The 20,061-nt window shown below is 44.4% G+C and overlaps 1 pseudogene; it reads right to left on the bottom strand.

Moving 5' to 3' along the window:
* Positions 1-1,780: 1,780 nt before the first annotated feature.
* Positions 1,781-20,061, bottom strand: part of LOC149343655 (uncharacterized) — a 44,357-nt pseudogene continuing 26,076 nt past the window's right edge.

Below are 20,061 nucleotides of genomic sequence, written 5' to 3'. Positions count from 1 at the left end.
CAACAAATCTCAAAATGCAATCAAGCACCTATCGGCAATAGTTGAAAGTTAAAGATTTGTTTGGTTTGGTTTGTGGGGGTTTAACGTCTCAAAGCGACTCAGGCTATAAGGGACGCCGTAGTGAAGGGCTCTGGAAATTTTGACCACCTGGGATTTATTAATGTGCAATGACATAGCTCAGTACACGGGCCTCCAGTATTTTGCCTCCATCGAAATGGAACCACCGCTGCCGGGATCGAATCCCGGCCTTTCAGGTCAGCAGCCGAACACTGAGCCACTGAGCCACCGCGGCAGAGAAATCACTGCACCAGTTAACATTATTCACCTGTTTTTCGACATATGCAACCACTGGTATTTTTAGGGCTCAAAAACGTTGTTTATCTCGAAAAATGAAGTTTTAAAAATTACCGACCGCCTTCCCTGCAACCCGAGGTATATATTTTAAAGTACAGTTGTTGACAGGTTCTCGTAGTACTTTGTAGAACATAATAAATACATTATCTTTCGTTAACGCCCTCGAGAATACTGTGATGTACCGTTTTCCCTCACGACTGGCCTGCTCCTCAATCAATGCGACGTTCAGAACGCGTGGCACATTCTTAGGTTTAGCATCGGGTTCATTACCAGGAATTCGAGACTGGACCTAGTCTGTGCCGCTAAACATAGAGGCATATGTAGCGCCAAAAGGGGAGGCTCTCGATGATTATTTGGTTTCTTAGGTATGGGATGCCGTCAACGCACTGTTTTAAAACCTTGAAAGTAATGTGCCACGTGGAGGTCATCAAGGAAACTGCAAGCGCTTGCAGCAAATTCCTGGCATGTAGCGCCGCCATATCGCCGTCATTGCTGCTGTGCCCCGTTGGTAGTGGCACACGCCAGTGCAAGCTTTTGGCGCCACGTGCCGTGCATGATAAATTCCGTTGGAACCTAGCACTCGGGATGCCTGCATCTTTAAATAGCTGCTGCACGTCGTACGGCAACCTAGTTTGGCAGCAGTGCACATCTTGACACAGTCACTAACGTTTCCTCCACTTTGCAGGTAAGCTGAATCTTTCTAGGCACTCTATCCATGGTTTTTGTATGTTTTGCACTGCTGCCAAATATTTCACGGTGTGCACATATTTCTTTGTACAATCGTAAACCTTCTTAGCGCGAGAGTAGTGTAGTTTCGTTGGTGCTTCGAAGTGTTTTCTTTTTTTCGTCATCTGCTGTGCATCATGCCTAGCGACCTTGAGAAATTACGGGATGAATTAAGAAAAGAACTTGCGAAAGACATTGCGGCATTGCGAAGCATTCTTGAACGTGACTTGAGGAAGCAGCTGCGAGAAGTTTCACTGAGTATAGACAACTGTAGGAAGCAATACGATGACGTTGTGACTGAGTGTGCTACGCTGAAGGAAGAAAACAAATCCTTAAGGGCTGAAAATGCCGCCATGACCTCTGACCGTGATGCGCTACAAAGACAAGTGTCTGACTATAAACTAAGGTTCAGCAGCTTGGAAGATTATTCCAGGAACCGAAACGCAGAGATCACTGGCCTGCCGGGAACCGAGAAGGAAAACCTTCCTGAGGTTATTGAGAGGATCGGGGAAGTTTTGAATGCACCCGTGACATCCGACGACATTGAAGTGTGCCACTGTGTGCTTACTAAAAATTTGAGACAGAAGTGGTAATAGCGCTGCAATAAGACGTACACAAAAAAGACTGACACAGGACATGCTCTAACGTGCTACTAATGCGCTACTAAAAATTCTTCGTGCCAGAACATAGTGCTACAGTTTCAGAAGCGCTCAAAACAAGGCGCCTTCCTGGAAAAAGCCAGAAAACAAAGAATTACCACAAGCCATCTTGGGCACCCTGATGAAGATGCAAATCTTGTCTGTATAAATGAGCACCTGTGCCCTTCACTCAAGAAGCTGATGGGACTCACTGTTGCTTCGAAGAAAGATAAGCAATGGAAGTTTGCGAGGACGAGGAATGGCCGCATCTTTGCTAAGAAGGATGTAACTTCGTCAGTGGTCCGGATCGATTGCGTCAATGACATGGAGAAGATAGTCTGAAGATTCGTGCGCCTACTGAGATTTCGCTTTTGATTAGGCATGGCTTCCCAGTTCTTTCTACCTGCAGGCATCAAATAGCGTTTTTGCAAAAAACAAAAAAGTAACGTCATTCTTTCATCTCAACGCACAATCTCTGCGCAGTAAAGAGGATGAAATAATCGCATTTCTTGGTTTGTTTGATTTCAAGTTTGATATAATATTTTTCACCGAGACCTGGTACCGAACTGTTCATGAAGCCATTATCATGCGGCACTATAACTCATACGCGCTGAACCACCTAAATAAAAAAGTCGGTGGAGTAATGATAGCTGCAAAGGAATCCTTTATTCCTGACTTTACTAAATCATGGGAAAATTTTTAAATACTTACTCTAAAGGCTGGGCAGAACATTTTTTCTGTTTTGTACTGACCTCCATGTGGCAGTGTCCCAAGCTTTCTTTCATTTCTTCAGTTTTTTAAAATGGATAACAGAAAACAGACTTAAGTTAGCCCTTAGCGGCGACATCAACATAGACTTTTCTACACCCTCAACTCAGCAGTGTCAAATAAATACCTTGCTAAACTGCAACGGTTTCATTAATGCCATTATTTATCCAACGCGCCTGTCCACATCGACCGCAACTTCAATAGATGCTTTCATCACAAATTTGCATGAGAAGTCAATCGTGTCTCGCGTTAACTCTGGCCAGGTTAGTGACCACCTACCAATTTTTTATTTCATAGATAGTCATATAACAAAGTCTAATAAAGCTACTCAGCAACATCGACAGTTGGTGAATAAGGATACCTTGACAAACTTTCGGTCTAGACTTGAGCAAATGAACTGGAGTCCAGTTTATGAGGTTACAGATCCTGATGAAGCATATGATATATTTATAAGCATCATAAAATTGGTGTATATTGAACGTTTCCGACATCGGAGCACCAGAAAACCAAAGAATGCTCGTAAGCCATGGATAAACAAAGCATGTTTAAAGATGATAAAACACAAAAGCTACCTTTGTAATTGTTTCATCAAGAATAGAAGAACAGATGACTTTCTTATATTTAAGGCGTACAGAAACAAGGTGACATCATTTTTTCGTCAGGCAAAGAAAGACTACTTTCATGGTCTATTCAACAAGGATGTTCTGAAGCGAAGTGATAAAGTATGGAAACAAATTAATACTATTATTAATCCATCGAATATCATTAATGAATTGGAATTCATGATAGATGATGAGACGTTATCAGGAAAAAGGCTGGCTCATTATTTTAACGATTTCTTTGTGTCTGTTGCGCATACCATTCATGACCTTACTTGCATGAGATATCTTCGTCAGTCAAACTCGTTTACCGCTTTCCTGGCTCCAACAGACCAAACCGAGATTAAGCGATGCTAAGTCGAGATTAAGTCGAAGGACGTGGATGGATTCCAGATCCAAGTGTTCAAACATGTAATTGATGTCCTTTGTCCTATCTTGGACCCTGTCTTTAACAGCTGTTTCACCCACTGCACCTTTCCTAGTGGGATGCAAACTGCGAGGGTCATCGTAATTCATAAAGGAGGGGATGCTAACAATTTATCCAATTACCGTCCGATATCTATACTCCCGTTATTTTCCAAATGGTTAGAAAAGCTATTACATGGCAGGATTCCAGGTTTTTGCAAAAAGCATAAGCTAATCACACCCAGTTAGCATGGACTTAGGAAATTACACTCCACTGAGACCGCTCTTCTTACACAGATGGAGCTGATTTTAGATTCTTTTGAACACAAAGAACTAATTCTGGGACTTTTATAGATTTTTCTAAGGCGTTCGATCACGTTAATTACGAAAGCTTATTACTAAAACTAGACAGATATGGCTTTCGAGGTTGTTTTTATAGTATAAAATAAATCATATTTAGAGGCCCGTTTTCAGCAGGTTGTAATTGATAACACACTATTTGACCCCAAGCGTATTGCTGCCGGCGTACCCCACGATAGCATACTCGGGCCGCTACTTTTTAATCTCTACATTAGTGATATTGTAAACACTGACCCTAACACAACTTTTGTTATCTACGCTGATGACACCAACCTATTTTTCAGAGCACCATGTGAATCGAGACTGGAAATAGATGTTACGAGGTGCCTACGTTCGCTACACCACTGGTCACTTTCCATTTCGCTGTATATCAATAAAGGCAAAACAAAAGCTGTGCTTTTTAGACCCCAGAATAAGTCCGTTTCTGAGTTAACGTCATCAATCGGTTCAACAAAAATAGACGTCTCCTCATCCGTTAAATGCCTTGGTGTCACATTTAACGGGAACTTATCTTGGGATCTTCATGTTTATAATACAGCTGCCAAAATTTCAAGAGTAGTAGGTATCCTGTCCAAGTTTCGGTAGTACTTTCCACAATGCATGAAAAAACTTTATACGACTCTTTGTTCGCCAGTGTTATAACTTATTGTTTCTTAGTCTGGGGTACAACCACTGTCTCGAATACTAAAAAACTCCTACAGAAAAAGTAGTTTGTGCAATTAACAACATTCCAAATGATGCACACACCAAACCTGTCTTTGAGCCATTACACATTGCACCAATTGTGCAATTGTACTCTGTCCTGCTGCGTAAAAAGTACACCTCAAATATTAATCAAGGAACTGCATTTCACGCTGATTTGTCGGAACTAATATGCAGAGAACTCCCCTAGAATACGCGCATTGGAGACAATTGTTATTTACCGCCAAGGCGAACTAACTACGGCAGACAAATGTTGTCCTATAATATGCCGTCCAATTTAAACAATTTGTTAAAAACTGTAATTAGTGAAAAGTGATAACATATCATTTCTTTCTTCACTGTACTAACTCAGCCTGCTGTTCTGCCTTCCCTCTTGACGGGAATGTTTGATGGTTATGTATATTTTGATGCCCTGAACATGTTTATTTTCGATGCGATGTGCTCTTCATTTAAATATGTCACAGGCACAACATCCCTATTGAAAATATTGAGCGTGAATTCTGCGTGCCTATCTTTGCGTGTTTATTGCCACGCAAAATGCGACGATTGAACGAGGTCGCAGAACGCGAGACATATTTCACATAATTTGCGCAAGCTGAGCAAGCTCGCAAACGCGAGACATCTCTCACATAAGTGCGCAAGCCGCGTAAGGCTCGTACAGCAGGAGACATCCTCGCGTAATATGCGCAAGCCGGGTGAGGCTTCCAGAATGTCCGAGAGCCAAGGGTGAGTCCCAGAATGTTCAAGAGCCGAGTCTGGCTCACAGAGCACTAGACAGTGTCTAATGGAGTTACCATCATGATGCCGATAATAAATTGCATGGCTGCAAGGCTCCTACATCACTGCTCAACACGGTACGCTAATGTACTGCATTAAGGCCTCCTCATCTGTCTGTCACTGCCTCATTCAGCATGCATGTTGTGAGATAACAAGCTTTGCAGAAACGGTGCTTCGTGGGATGGTTCTCATGTGTGTAGCATGCTTGCAAAAGAACATAGATAAGGTCACCTTAACTGGCTTTATTAATGCCACATCCCTCATGATGGGTGCCACACAGTGGCTAAACAATTTCTTCAGTTTCTCCAAGTCCAGCAGGTTGGCGTCTTGATACAGGTTCTCACTATGCAGCACCTGCAAAAAGGTAGGAGTATATGCAAAAAAATTCAGTTAATCTGTTTTCTGGAAATTCCAGAAAAGGGCACAAGTACTTCTTCCATTAATGAACTAATGATGATTTCGAAAAGTTTCAGGTTTGAAATACAGACACTGGAAAACCCAACTCAAGCACGCAGACTGCTCAGCATCAAACCTGCACAAAATCTAATAACCGTGTCACACAGGCATTTTGAAGGCTTTCAAATGGCTATTAACTCAGTGGCACTTGAATACAGCTAAATGGGCATTTCCAATAGCCACTGAGTCCCTAGAACAGTGTGGACATCTATTAAGATTTTGAAGGCTTTTCAGTGGTAGAAATTTGCACTCAGACATGGAGCACTCGCAACTATACACGAAGGAATAAAATCAAAGCAATTTAATCGCTCAAAGAATACTCCACATGAAATGTACAACTTATTTCACTAAAAAAAAAGAAGGCTAGCCACAAAACACTGCAGCAAGCATATTATTACTGTTGCCAATACCACAAATACAATGAATACCACCTTTTCAAAACTGTGTGAGCGCTACAACAGCTTCCCAGCAAAATTATCAACTGTGACAGTGGCGCCACAGCAGCTTGGTGGCAGATGATGAAATATCTCTACGGCGATCAAGTATTCTGTGTAGCAGTGGCATAACTCCCGAGTTGAAGTGCAAATCTCGAAGCTCAATCTCCCACCTCAACTGTTATCTTTAAATACATATTTAAATTCATTGGAGCGTGCTGCAGAAGTAGGTGGTCAGATCATTCGAGAGGATACCTGCAAGCTATCTCAAGAGACGAAAGATCTGATGAAGAAACGCCAAAGCATGAGGACATCTAACTTCAGAGATAGAATAGAACTAGGAGAGCTATCGAAGTTATTTATAAGTGCACGGTAGCCAACATAAGAAAGTTTAACATGCAGAAAACCTAGCATGCTCTAAAGCATGGAGGTAGCCTAAAATCAGTGAAGAGAAAACTAATCACAGGTAAAAACCAGTTGTATGCGCTAAAAGACAAAGAGGGCAATGTCATAAGCAATATGGATAAGATAGTTAAAGTAGCCGAAGAGTTCTGCACAAATCTCTACAGTAGTGAATGTAATCAGAACATTACGGAGAGAGGCAGTAAAGCATAGCAATGGGACATCCCGCCAGTAACAAGGGAGGAAGTAAAGAAAGCCTCAGGAGCAATGCAAAGGGGCAAAGCAGCTGGTGAGGATCAGGTAACAGCAGATTTGTTGAAGGACGGAGGAGAGATTGTGCTAGAGAAACTAGCCACCCTGTACACGCTTGCCTCGTGACCACGAGCGTATCAGGAGCTTGGAAGAATGCGAACATTATTTTAATTCATAAGAAAGAAGATGTCAAGGACTTGAAGATTTACAGACCGATCAGCTTACTATCGATTGCCTACAAGGTATTTACTAAGGTAATCACTAATAGAGTCAGGACAACCTTCGAATTCAATCAACCAAATGATCAGGCAGGCTTTCGTAAAGGATACTCAACAAGAGACCACATTCATGCAATCAATCAGGTGATAGAGAAATGGGCAGAATATAACCAACCCCAATATATAGCCTTCATTGACTACCAGACAGCAATTGACTCGGTGGAACCACAGCTGCCATGCAGGCATTGTGGAATCAGGGTGTAAGAGTGTTATGTGAAAATATTGGAAGATATTTATAACGACTGCACAGCTACCATAGTTCTCCATAAGGTCAGCAATAACATTCCTCTATATTCCGAGTTTTCTAACACCACCATCATTTTTTGGCACCGTGACCATATCATACAAGAATGTGAGACCTACTGCAAACCTAAAGAAAATCTGTGTGTAAGCCAAGCATCAGCCGTTGTATGCAATAAGAAGTCTAAGTGAAAAAGATTCGATGTAAATTAGAGAAAGCCTTGCCATTTTTGTACTTCTGCTTCTATGACTGCTTGCTGGATTTTTTTCTTTAGTTGGAAGCATTCTTCCATCCCTTATCTCTATACACTATTCCTCTGCCAAATGACTGAGTAACCCAAATAGCAATTCCTAAGTAGGGAGGGGGCCTTCCACAGTGACCACACAGGGACCTTCAAGTTCTTGCAGCAATCAAAACATCCCTTTGTAACACTGGCCTTGAATGCACCACTATACTTTTGTGGCAGGCCAAATACTTATACAATTTATGTTTTAAAACCACACAGAAATCCACAACTGCCATTATGAAAACAACCTAGTAATGTAACCATAAGCGTACCTGGCCAGCATGATCAGCATGGAAAGGCGCACAGCTTGTGTGCAGCTCCTAAAATGAAAGCAAATTCACATGATTAATTGCAATTTCCACAGAGACATTCTTGAAAAATCATGTTTTTGCACCACTCAGCCTCAAGCCTGCCTTATTGCTCCTGCAGCAATGAGGCAAATCTGAGCACAGCTTGGGGTGAGCTGGTGGTATCACATTAAGCACCTGACACTACGTGCATCAATCCATTTGTATGATAGAATTTCAGAATGGCGAAAAGACACACACACAGGAAAAAATGGTGGGTGGATGAGATTAAAGGGACACTGAGGAGAGCACTATTAATATATTTTTTATAGCAAAATCCGATAGTTCGGCATGTCATAGCTTCGTTGCCACTTGGCCGGCAGCGAAAAATGCATTTATTTCTAAGAAATTTGGATTCGAAGTTGAAAAGGTTTTTCCCGCCGCTGTGATTCAAACTTGGGATTCGGCTATGACGACAGAGGACTAAGTGACGTGAAACATGACGTGACATGACGTGTTGCAGACTCCGTGATTTCTGGCGGCCAGCAGTGCGGCCTAGCAGCAGCCGAAAAGAAAGCTACCGCCGGCCGCACGTTGAAGGCATCTATCGGCTATTGCGGCCGTCGCTACAGTCGCTTCGCTTACGTTTGCACCGGCGTTTTGCGAGCGTTACGATGGATCTCGTTCTCGAAGTCGTCAACGAAGTTCTCGCAAATAGACACCTTTAGCATACCGTGTACCTTGATACCGCTAGCAGAATACCGGGAGCCCGCCTAACGCCGCGAGCAGGCGCTGATTGGTCCCGATGCTTCAGGCGAGCGCGTAGCTGCCCGGCACGTGGCGCCATCTGGCGACGTCAAGGAGATTTGCGCATGCATTGGCTGCGCCTCAGTGATTTGTGCTTCTCGTGTCCTAGCGTTGCTAGAACCATTGGTTTGGTTCTAGCAACACTGTTTCGTTATATGACGTCATGACGCTTGTACTTGCGAGTTTGGCCTGTGGCGGCGATACCTGTATTTTGGTTCTTGCTCTTTTCTACGTTACAAGAGCTTTGTTGTCAGTATGAGTGGCGTTTTTGTAATCAGGAGCTGGTATTCTGTCGATACAAGCCAACTTCAATTTCTCCTCAGTGTCCCTTTAAGAAGTTTGTGGGGATACAGTGGCCGCAAGTGGCAAAGGACAGGGTTAATTGGAGAGACATGGGAGAGGCTTTGCCCTGCAGTGGGTGTAGTCAGGCTGCTGCTGCTGCTGCTGCTGCTGATGATGATGATGACAGCCTGAGCACACCTACAAAGTAAAACTGTGATCTCGACCCAGCAGCACTTTACTGTGTTGAAAGAAAACAGGTACAATTGAATTACTGCATTACCTTGTTATTATCATTAAAAAGTACAGGGCTCTGAAGACTTCCTAATTTACATCGAAACGAATGGGTTACAATGAACTTTCACGGATTACACTAACAGGCACTGAAAATCCAACACAGCTGCCCAAGAGAATATTAGGCAGCCGCGCTAGCCTTCTTTTGCGCTATGCTACCTGATACCAGATTAAAATTCCAGAGCAATTTACTCATACTCTAGCACTGGGATACGTTATGCCCCAGACTGATGCAGCTGTCTTACTAAAGGCAGAGAAGCTTTCAGTGTGGGTCATGTGTGCTGTGGCGTGAACACATGCACAGCATCGCCTGCTACCATTCAAGTCCTCTGTGTACACAAATTCAGGTTCAATAGAAAACCCACATCACAAATTTGGCTAGTCTGGTCGGCCAAGCATGGGCCAGCTGATAGCACGAAGCAGCAGGTGCGACACATACCATCATCATCAGCCTGACTAGGCCCACTGCAGGGCAAAGGACTCACCCATGTCTCCACATTAACCCTGTCCTTTGCTAGGTGTGGCCACCATATCCCCGCAAACTTCTTAATCTCATCCGCCCATCTAACTTTCTGCCGCCCCCTGCTACGCTTGACTTCTCTTGGAATCCACTCCATTACCCTTAAGGACCAGCGGTTATGTTGTCTTCCCATTACAAGCCCCGCCCAGGCCCGTTTCTTCCTCTTAATTTCAAGTAGCATGTCATTAACCCGCGTTTGTTCCCTCACCCACTCCGCCCCCTTTTGGTCTCTTAATGTTAGACTTATCATTTTTCTTTCCATAGCTCACTTTGCTGTCCTTATCGTTTGGCACGTGTTTTTTTCTTTGTAATAAGGCATAAAGTATTATACACGGATTACCACATGGCATCCTCCTATGACCGCTAAATAATTTATAATCAAATTTCTTTCTCCTGCTGTATTTGTTTCGGTTTCAACAGCTGAATGATGGCTGTGACGTCAAAGCGAGGTTATTGGTCACGTGAGGCATGAAAAACTGCAATACAATTGGTAGTTCTGGCTCTTAAGGAATGCTGGTGTCAGTGCTGTAGCAAATTAAAATGATGAAGCAGCGATTATAAGTGCAGTTTTCCCACGCCTCACGTGACCTATAACCTCTCTTTGATGTCATAGCCATAGTCAAATTGTTCACCGAAACAGGATGGCAGAAAAAGTTGATTATAAATTATTTAGCGGTCTCACGCGAATACCAGATGGTGATTCATGCATAGTAGTGTCTTCCGCATCATTATAGAGAAGAAAACATGCCACCAAGATTAGGTGTCTATACTCTTTTAAGCTGAACTCTCTTCATTAGCCTCCAAGTTTCTGTCCCAAAAGTGAGAAACATGCAGGCTAAAGAAAAGATCTCAGCTTAAGTACCAAAGTGGCTCTAATCACACGATGAAGCGGAAAAACTCTCGACACTTGAACAGAGAACAAATAGGAATTCCAACAAAATTTTAGATTCTTGTAAGGCTATCAAGCATTTCTGAATATTGTAAACTGCACCTTCACACATACAGTACGCATGTATGCCAAGCTCACATTCAGTAGCCCTGTTTACCGGCTGTAATTATCACGGTCTGAGCTCAGTTACAGATTTAAAACCAGCCAAAAGATGCAACACAGGAAAAGAGAAGAAAACAGGTTGGACTATCAATTGAATTTTTTGTGAAGGAAAAGAAGGCTCGCATGAAGATGCGCCACACATGACCCACACCAGCGAAAGGCAGGACAACAAATAACTGTCACTGATATACAAGCACGTCATCTAAAAGAGAAAATTCTTTCCGTTGAAGATTGACTAATGGCTTCGCTACTCATACAGCCGTTGCCTTGGAGATATGCATCAAATACCTTACAGATTTGTTTACCACTTCTGTACACCACTGAAGTGTCACAGAAATCAGGCGTACACACTGATGGGTCATCTTATGATTTACACTCACGACATTGGCACTGTAGTGCCAGATTAGAAGCTGCCTTCCCCCTAACAAGTTAGTGCTCACTCAGGAACACATTAAAGACACCTGCACATATCCCTGAAGTAGTTTCTTGCACAAGCTAGCGGAATGTCATAAACCACTTCCTGCAAGTCCTGAACCTAGTTTTATGGGATACCATACTGCTATCCCGGTTTTAACAGCAGCGCAAAGGCCATCAACACGATTGGCGCAAAAATTACATTTAAAAATTTTCCCGCCACTCGATTTGAACTCATGAAGTCTACACAAAGGACTCCATGATAACCGTTCTGAGGTGAATGGCAGTTCAGCCTAGCCTCTGGAATCTGTGCCAAAAAAAAACGGAGTCAGCGCATCGCAATTTACTTCCGAAATCAGCCGGTGCTGATGAAAATTGTATGTTTTGCTTTCTCTGGCTTATAAAGCTCCACTTTCAGAAAAAGTGTCGTCTTTGTGGTTAGGATGCGGAACTTCATCATCACAGGTCAACTTCAGCTTGCCATCAGTGTCCCTTTAATGCTTCAAAGTTGAACAATAGCTCCATTCATAGAGGAGGGCTGTGCATAAATTTCGACCACCAAAGATTCTTTAACATGCACTGACATTGCATAACACACGAGCAAATATGCATTTCGCCTTGTCGAAACGAAGCCACCACAATTCAATCCCGCGTCTTTGGGCTCAGTAGCCGAACACCAACGCAGTAGGCCACAGCAGCAGGTGAAAAACAAAAGAGAGCCCTTAATAGGCAACCTAACTTGCGAAAATCAACATAACGAGGGGTCACACAAGTAGCAGTGGACTAGGAAAATAAAAGCTACTTGTGTCGGAAGATGTCTTCAGTGCTTACCTCAAAAGCCTGCTTGCTTGCTGGGCATCCTAGCACCAAGTGAAAGGCTGGCACAGCCATACTGGAGAGCTTGGAAGAGGCATTGCTGGTAAAGTTATGTGGAGATTGCTGCAAGGTAAAAAGACACATTTAACAGCAGCACAGTGCAAAAAATGGACTAGAATCGAGCATGTAAGGCAAAGTGCAAGGCACAAAAAGGAGCCGGTCGCAGAATGGAACACAACTGTTTAACCACATTTCGAAGTGGGCCAGGCAACAAGAAATTCATAACCACGGCAGTAATTCACAAGCTAGCCTCAGACGAGACATCACTTGCATATCGATATCCAGCATCGTTTCTACAATACATGCCACCATTCAAAAGAAGAGACCACAGCAGAACGATATTTTCAGTAGAAGGCTGGTTTGCTTCAAATTCTGCATGCGTCCCTCAATTTGAAATCTGGCATGATTAGCACTGATTTCACATTCTCACAGGTATGATGAATTAATAGTGCCAATTGCAGAAAAACCACACTTTTTCCTTTAACATCAAATAAGGTATTGGAGAGGTACCTCAGCATATTTAAGTCAAAGTCAGATTTATTTGCGCCATTGGTTATAATCATGAAACAATCAAGTTTATTCTTCGTACATATTAAAGGCTCAATTACCCTTAAATTTCACTGAAACTTCGGGATTTAGGGCAAATGGAGCTAGGGCACCTGTGTGCATTTTGCAGTTGTTTGTACCATTTCAGCTCCGAGCCAAAGTATGAAAAAGCGAATGCCAAAATAGAGGCGGAAAACTTCAGAGCAATTTGTTTTTATCTCACCGTTCTGCTATTCAAGGCTCGACTACACTGGCTCGGCTATAAGTACGAACGCAGCTGGATCATATGCAGCTTCGTACCTTAAATACACAATTTATAAAAGTACAAGTGAAATACAAGTGAAAGAGGAGGAAGCTCAATCCTAACGCATACAGCTGAATCGCAGTCTACGTAGTTAAACTGCTCGAGCGCTGTTACTTCAATTACAGCGTAACATGCGGCGAGAATGTAAAGCCCGGGCCGAAGATCTATTGGTGGGCACATATTCCATTCTCGGCGAGAGATGAATGGCAGTACGGCGGCAGTACGGCGCCGATATCGTGCACCCCGCGATCGGATCAGCTGTGCATATTTGCATGGCATACTGACCATGACCGTGTGACCACTGACACTACACGCGCATTCATGCCCGTGTGCCGCCAGCAAACAACCTTTCAGCGCTGCGTGCTGCCGCGATAGGCACTGCGTCTTCGCGTCTCTGTACTAGCTGTGTTGACGTGGCCAGTTGTGCGCAAAGGCTTTGAAATAATGAACAGGTTCGAAGAAAATTAACTTACCCCCAAGATGCGAGATGTCACCCGGGTAGTGGTCTCCCACCAGCTGCTCCGCCATGGAGGAAATGAGCCCCACCGTCAGCATAGCGTTTCCAGTGAAGGCGCGCAAAGGACGACGCGCTATCCGTCGAGCCCGCTGACGCACGCTATAAACACAGGTTTACTCAGCACCTTACCACGTTTTCGTACATCGCACCAGCGAATTTCACTGCTGTCGGCACATCACATATCGGAAGAGTGACAAATGCTCATGCCAGCGATGGTTCATGCCCTCGGCACCACAAAGGACCACGACAAACGTAGTAACGCTGACCGCCATGCTGTCCCTCCCCAGACGCTGCGTTCGTTGGCTAGCGCTTCGGCCAGTTCCGGCTTCCTTCGGCCCGTTTAGAAAGGCATCGCCTCCAGGCATTCCTCCAGGTCGTCTCTTTCGGGCTCTATGCTTTTGGGCAGTGCGATAGCAAAGGACTAAAACCAAATGAAACTTTCGTTACAAAAATAATTAAGTTCTTGTGCACATATTAGCATTAAAAACTTGAGAAATTTGTGACGCATGGACGCATTAATATGCGTGTCGGTACAGTCGTGCGTGCGTGCGTGCGTGCGTGAGTGGGCATGGTCTAGCGCGTCAAATCCAAAGCCTATCCGACATGCTGCATGGTTTCTGAGATCACCGCCGTGAGCTTCGCTTGTTTTCTTGTGCTGCTGCTGGGCGGTCTTGCGCGCCGCTGTTACTGTGCTGGAATCGCAAAAGAAGAAGGATTACCGGTGTGTGCTGCCGGTGGGCGCGCTCTCATCCAAGAGTGGTAGCAGCTCCCAATTAAGCGATCCGTCGGGGCATATATGTTATGGATGTCTGGTCGACAACGATAATGAGGTCAGCAGTGCGGTGCCGTCGTTTGATGAGTCGAACCTTTCGGCCTATTGCACTGCTAACTTCGTTGCAAAAATGCCTGGCTCATAAGCAGCGACAGTGGCCATTGTTTCTGTGGTGTGTTTCGATTACAAGACGGCGCCCTTCTACAGTGTGGCTTCCTTGGAAACTTATTCGGCGGTGTGCCTGCAACGCCTGTCGCTGTCAGCTCAAACTGACCGCCTGCGAGCGCTGCCTTCTTTTGCGATGTGAACGGTGACGGGATACTTACTGCCTGTGGCCGGAGCTTATAGCAAAAGCGAAGAGTGTTTTCTGTGAAGGTTTGACGAAGTGCGTGTGTCAGTCTGGACCCTTAGCAAGTCATACGAGATGCGACATGCAAAAGTGGTCCACCAGTCGCTTCAGCAGAAAGGAGTGCGGATGTTTTTTACGTTCCTTCAATCGAGAACTGCCCATGCAAATATTTCAACTCGTCTCTTGCCTAAACAGCATAGTAAAGAAGCTAAAGCAACAAAACTGCTGTTTGCATGCTGTATATTGATTCCGCACTCGTGCTAGAGGTGGGAAATATGTAGCAGTTATTGGTGGAGTTACAGCCTATGAAGCACGTGCAGCTTCATGTAATTGCAGGTTAGGATATGCGCCTTACTTGGTATTGACTTTGTGACCAGACATAGCCATCTGTCAACTAAAAGAAATTTTCTTGCTATAGGATTCTGCAGCATTATGTATGCTTCTGGACACTGAATACCGGGTGTGTCACCTCTCTTGAAAGCACTCAGATTTGTGTACTTATCAGTACGTTTGAGATGAGAAAATTTTATCAGCTTCTTTTCTTTATTTTATAATTAGCTACACAGCATGTCGCAAAAAAAATGTTTTAAGGAAAAGTATTTCAGTTTAGAGTAGAACAGTTCAACAAAGTTGTTTTGGGCATTCTGGTAACTTCAAGATGGTATCTGATGGTTGCATACAGACGCGCAAGTCAAACCTCAAAGGGCATCAAACTTAACAGTACCGCTGAGCTTATCCTTTCGTGCTTTTTATGTGTGTGTAGATCACCTGGGGAAGTTCAGTATTGGATGTTGGATTTCATAGTTCTGCTACAACTTTTATCTTCCTTTCTACACATGAAACATGACTGAACTTGATTACATTCCCCAAGCAAATGCCTGACGCCTTACAAGCGTTCCTTACTGTGCACAGTTGTCCCAGTGCATTATATCCACTCATGTGCAGCACACTGTTGTGTTGCTCTTGGTCTCCGAATGTGACTCTCAGCAATATGATGGAATCATAGTCCATCCAGATGGTCTTTGTGGTAGTGCAAATTTCAAAACAGATTGAAAAAGAATGAAGAGTGTGATACTTTGTCATGCATCATGCAATGCTGGTGCTAATCAGGCAACATGTGTGGTATATATACTTCGCACATTTGAGATTCATTGGATTTGTTCTGGAGCCATACTGGGAATTAATTAATCGATCTGTGATTTGTCACTGAAATTGAGAGAGGGCACTAATTTCTGAACTTTTGACACCAACTGTGAATTCAAAACTGTCTTTTCGAGTAGGCTTGCATGGCCTTTTTACGTGTATGTAAATTTATGCTAATGACTTTGGAAATTGCTTTGGAAATGGTTTTGGAAATTGCCTCGTAACATTCCTGTTACAGCTCACATTTCGCTTTCTGCACGTCATGTTTGATTGAACCTGATTATATCCCCAAGCTTGTTTGTTGCACCTAACAAACACTGTTGCCCTTTCAGAGTTATTCCATTGATTGACTCCTTTCGAGTGCAAGCAACAAATGGTTGTGTTGCTTCTGATTTCGAAATATGGTTGTCTGCATGACGGGCAACAACGTAAGTGCTCTGGATGGCTTTCATCATGCATCTATAACATATCTGTAACTTTCAGAATTGGTTAAAGGAAGAACTGAAGGATGCTGTAAGAGTCACCAGCAGCTTGTTTTTTACATTATTTTACAATGAACTTCCAATGTTGACAAGTTCTTGCTCAGTGTGCATGTTGTCATGTACAGGTCCCTGCAGTATCGAAGGGAACCATTTTGCACTAAAAGATAATTTTTTGGTTATTTGTTTGCTGAAGTTGAAAATGATTAATGGGTACTTACGCCAAGACGAAAATTACAAAACAGCAAAACGTGAGCTTATTGCTCATTATTGAGAAGTAATCATTAACTGAATGCTCGAACTTTGTTTGCTTTCACCCTAAATGGGCCTTTACAGTCTCGACAAGTTGCTACTAAGCAAGCAAACGCACACATGGCCACACGCAGCCTCACTGAGCTTGCTCAGTATGCACATAAGCACGCACAGCTTCGGCAAGCCCCTCTCAGCACGCAGATGTCCACGTACACAGAGTTCTCCACGAGAGTCCACGATTTTTTACACGCAAAGAGTGTGCGTGAACGTCTATCAGCTCACAGTACGCGCATATGTACACACAGGACGCACAGAATGCGTACAGGTAACGCACAATTTCTGCGCATTCGTGTGCAAAATGAACGTGATCGTACAAAAATCACTGTTCTCGTGCAAACTCACGCAGAGTTTTTTCAATAGGGATGTACTGTAGCGTTGTGTGATTGTGGGTTTTCGTGCACAATGTAGCTGATGTAGGGGGCAGAGACCTCCGTCAAGCCTGTATATGCTTTTTGTCCCCGCTCCTCACATGCTTGATGTGGAAATAAACCTGACTGATTGATTGTCCATGCTCCTCGTAACTTCTAACTCGGGCATTGTGCATCCGGACGACGGCGCCATGATTCCGGTGCAAAGCCCCTGGTTCCTGCTCCGACTGCAGAGGACTTCGCGAGCGTAAACGCTTGACCACGTCTGTTTTGGGCTCGGAAACACTCCGTGCAATTCACGCATTGGAGGTTGTCTTCGATCTTGAGCGCATGACCTCGTGTAGAAAACCCAATTGTACGTCCGTCTCCTGAACTCTCTCTTCATCCCAGTAATGGTCCGGAAATTCTGTTGGCGTGACACAGCTGACTGCCAATTTTCCGAAGATCAGGGCAGATACAGAACATATTCCGCACTCGTGTAACTTTGCCATTGCCTCTCATTATTTTCCTAACCCTCCTCCACATTCCTGGAATGTTGACTTTTCTTGGGTTTGGCAAATGAACAACGCTCATTAGCGGAGACAGAACTCCTTTTCACTGGGTCTCTTTGCTGGTCTAAAAGGGATAGTGAACAAAAAATCTGCCGAGGAGATTCTTGGCCCAAATGAAAGCTCTGGCACTGAGACTGACCAAAACAATACTCTTTTGAAATAGAAATCAACAGAACGTTATTTTAATGAATACTTTTCAAACGACCGCACCTAGCGGATGCTTGTCAAAGCTCTCACAATAGGCAATGTAACGTCAGCCTTAGCCGTCGCAGTCTATCCAGGACGGAGAGCGCGTAAGTGAACGCTTTTGGCTTGCTTTCGCTTCATTCTATAGTTCAATTCGTTCAACTTCCTCGCGGCCAGGCTTCAAGATTCTCTGCCCGAATCTAGCGTTTCTATACTTTGGGTGACTGCTTGCCTTGTTAGGGGACAATTCTTCCGACTTCCTCATCCTCCGCAGCAACGGCGAATCAGAAAGCAACATTTCGCAGAGAGAGTACCTGCAGCGCCATCTCGCGCTCGCCAAAGGAATGAGCGGGAAAGGATTCCTGCTAAGCCAGCTTGCCTACGGCGCCGCTGAGGGTCGACGTGACGCGTGACGTGATGCCCGCTAGGGTGCCTCGATGGCCAGCGCCACTTTGCGGAGGTGAGCGTGCATCCACGCACACTAATGCCCGCCAGTTCGTAGGCAGGCGCGTGCTGAGGGCGGCCCGGTGACCGCTCACAAAACGTCCAAAATGCAGCCACACGCTGAAAAATAATCAAATCGATGACTCTATATATGGGTAATCGAGTCCTACAAATAAAAACCAAGCAATTTCTCAGTATTTCTAAACATTTTATTCAGTATCTCTTTAAATAAAGTTTTTTCTTCCTCCCCGATGTGACAGATGATTTCGGCGACGATCTAAACATGCCTCACCCCTTTACCCCACACTAGCATTTAAGATGTACAGTTCTATTTTATTTTTATTTATTTATTAGTTACCTCAATCGCCCCGCAGGGCATTACAGCAGGGGGGTACAGACTTCAATACAGGTATAAAACAATTATTGCAGTGCATAGAAAAATGCTTCATTAGATGTGATACATACAATGCTCGATGGCAAACTGTTCCAGTCCCGAACAGTTCTAACAAAAAAAGAATAACGCAAGACGTCACCCTTGCAAGAAAATTCCCTGACCTTCAAGCAGTGGTCCAGTCGCTTTGAGATATAATGAGGTGCCTGGATATATTGTTGGCGGTTTATGCCAGTTTTCGAATAATAAATCTCATGGAAAAATTTCAATCTTATGTACCTTCTACGGTCCTTCAACTCTTTCCAATTAAGTTTTCGTTTGCTGTCCGTCATACTAACTTGCCGCTTATAAATGCCAAGAACAAATCTAACAGCCATATTCTGAATTTTCTCTAATTTTTCTACACACTCAGATGTGTGTGGGTCCCAGCAAACACATCCATATTCAAGTATGGAGCGTACATGACTGAAATACAGCTGTGTTTTTAAGTTACTTTAAATGGCTAAAATTCCGCCGTAGGAAACCCAAACGTGATGCTACCTTATTCGCCATATAATTAATGTGCTTATTCCATCGTAAGTCCGATGTAAAAAAGACGCCTAGATATTTAAAGGACTTGCTTATGTTTAGAGTAAAATCATGAATTCTTGTTGTGTCCCCTTATTGCTTTTGTGTGTGTGCGCCCCCGCATCCTCCTCCTAACGACCACTCGCATCCTCCTCCTAACGACCACTCGCATCCTCCTCCTAACGACCACTTGCCCCTCGTCGCACGCTGTCGCCAGATGCCCCCCCATGGTGCGCCCCCGCATCCTCCTCCTGTTTTGGGAAGCCACTCCCTCCCGTGGACGCTTCTCCGCTCCCTCCTTTCTTCGGGCGGCCAGTTCGGCTCCTGCCTCGGTCGACGCTGGTCGCACCCTCATCGGCTTTAAATAAACGAAGTCTTAAAGTACCGTGTGCGTCTTTCGCTGCATTCAACACAGCGACCGGACACGACAGTGGCGACGAGAAAGTGGATTCGACCCGCGCTACGCAACGCTATTGACAAGCCATGGCTACGCGAGGGTTTCCCAATCAGATACCAGAGTTCAACGGCTCATCGTGGTCATCGTGGGTTGGACGCCTTCAGTTCTACTTTGAAGCTAACAACATCACAGACCCAGCCTTGAAGAGGGCCAACCTGCTGACGCTGTGCGGGGAGCAGACCTACGATACTGTCTGCGCCCTTATTCAGCCAAGCACACCAGCGGCAGTGTCTTACGACGACATCGTAAAAGCGCTGCAAAAGCACTACGACCCAAGGCCATCCAAGGTCTACAGCCGGGCTCGCTTCCAACGACGAGATCAACTGGGAGGAGAAACTGTGAGCGCCTACGTAGCCGCGCTCAAGAAGCTCGCTGCCGACTGCAATTTTGGAACGCTGTCGACAACAGCTACCGGGCAGGAGGGAGACGCAGCTTCTTCTGTACCTGTACGGATGATTAGCACGTTTTC

This window comes from Amblyomma mixtum, chromosome 5, assembly GCF_055824585.1.
Source record: "Amblyomma mixtum isolate Tamu chromosome 5, ASM5582458v1, whole genome shotgun sequence".
In the NCBI taxonomy this organism is placed as follows: Eukaryota; Metazoa; Arthropoda; class Arachnida; order Ixodida; family Ixodidae; genus Amblyomma; species Amblyomma mixtum.
This window is presented reverse-complemented; position numbering and strand designations above follow the sequence as displayed.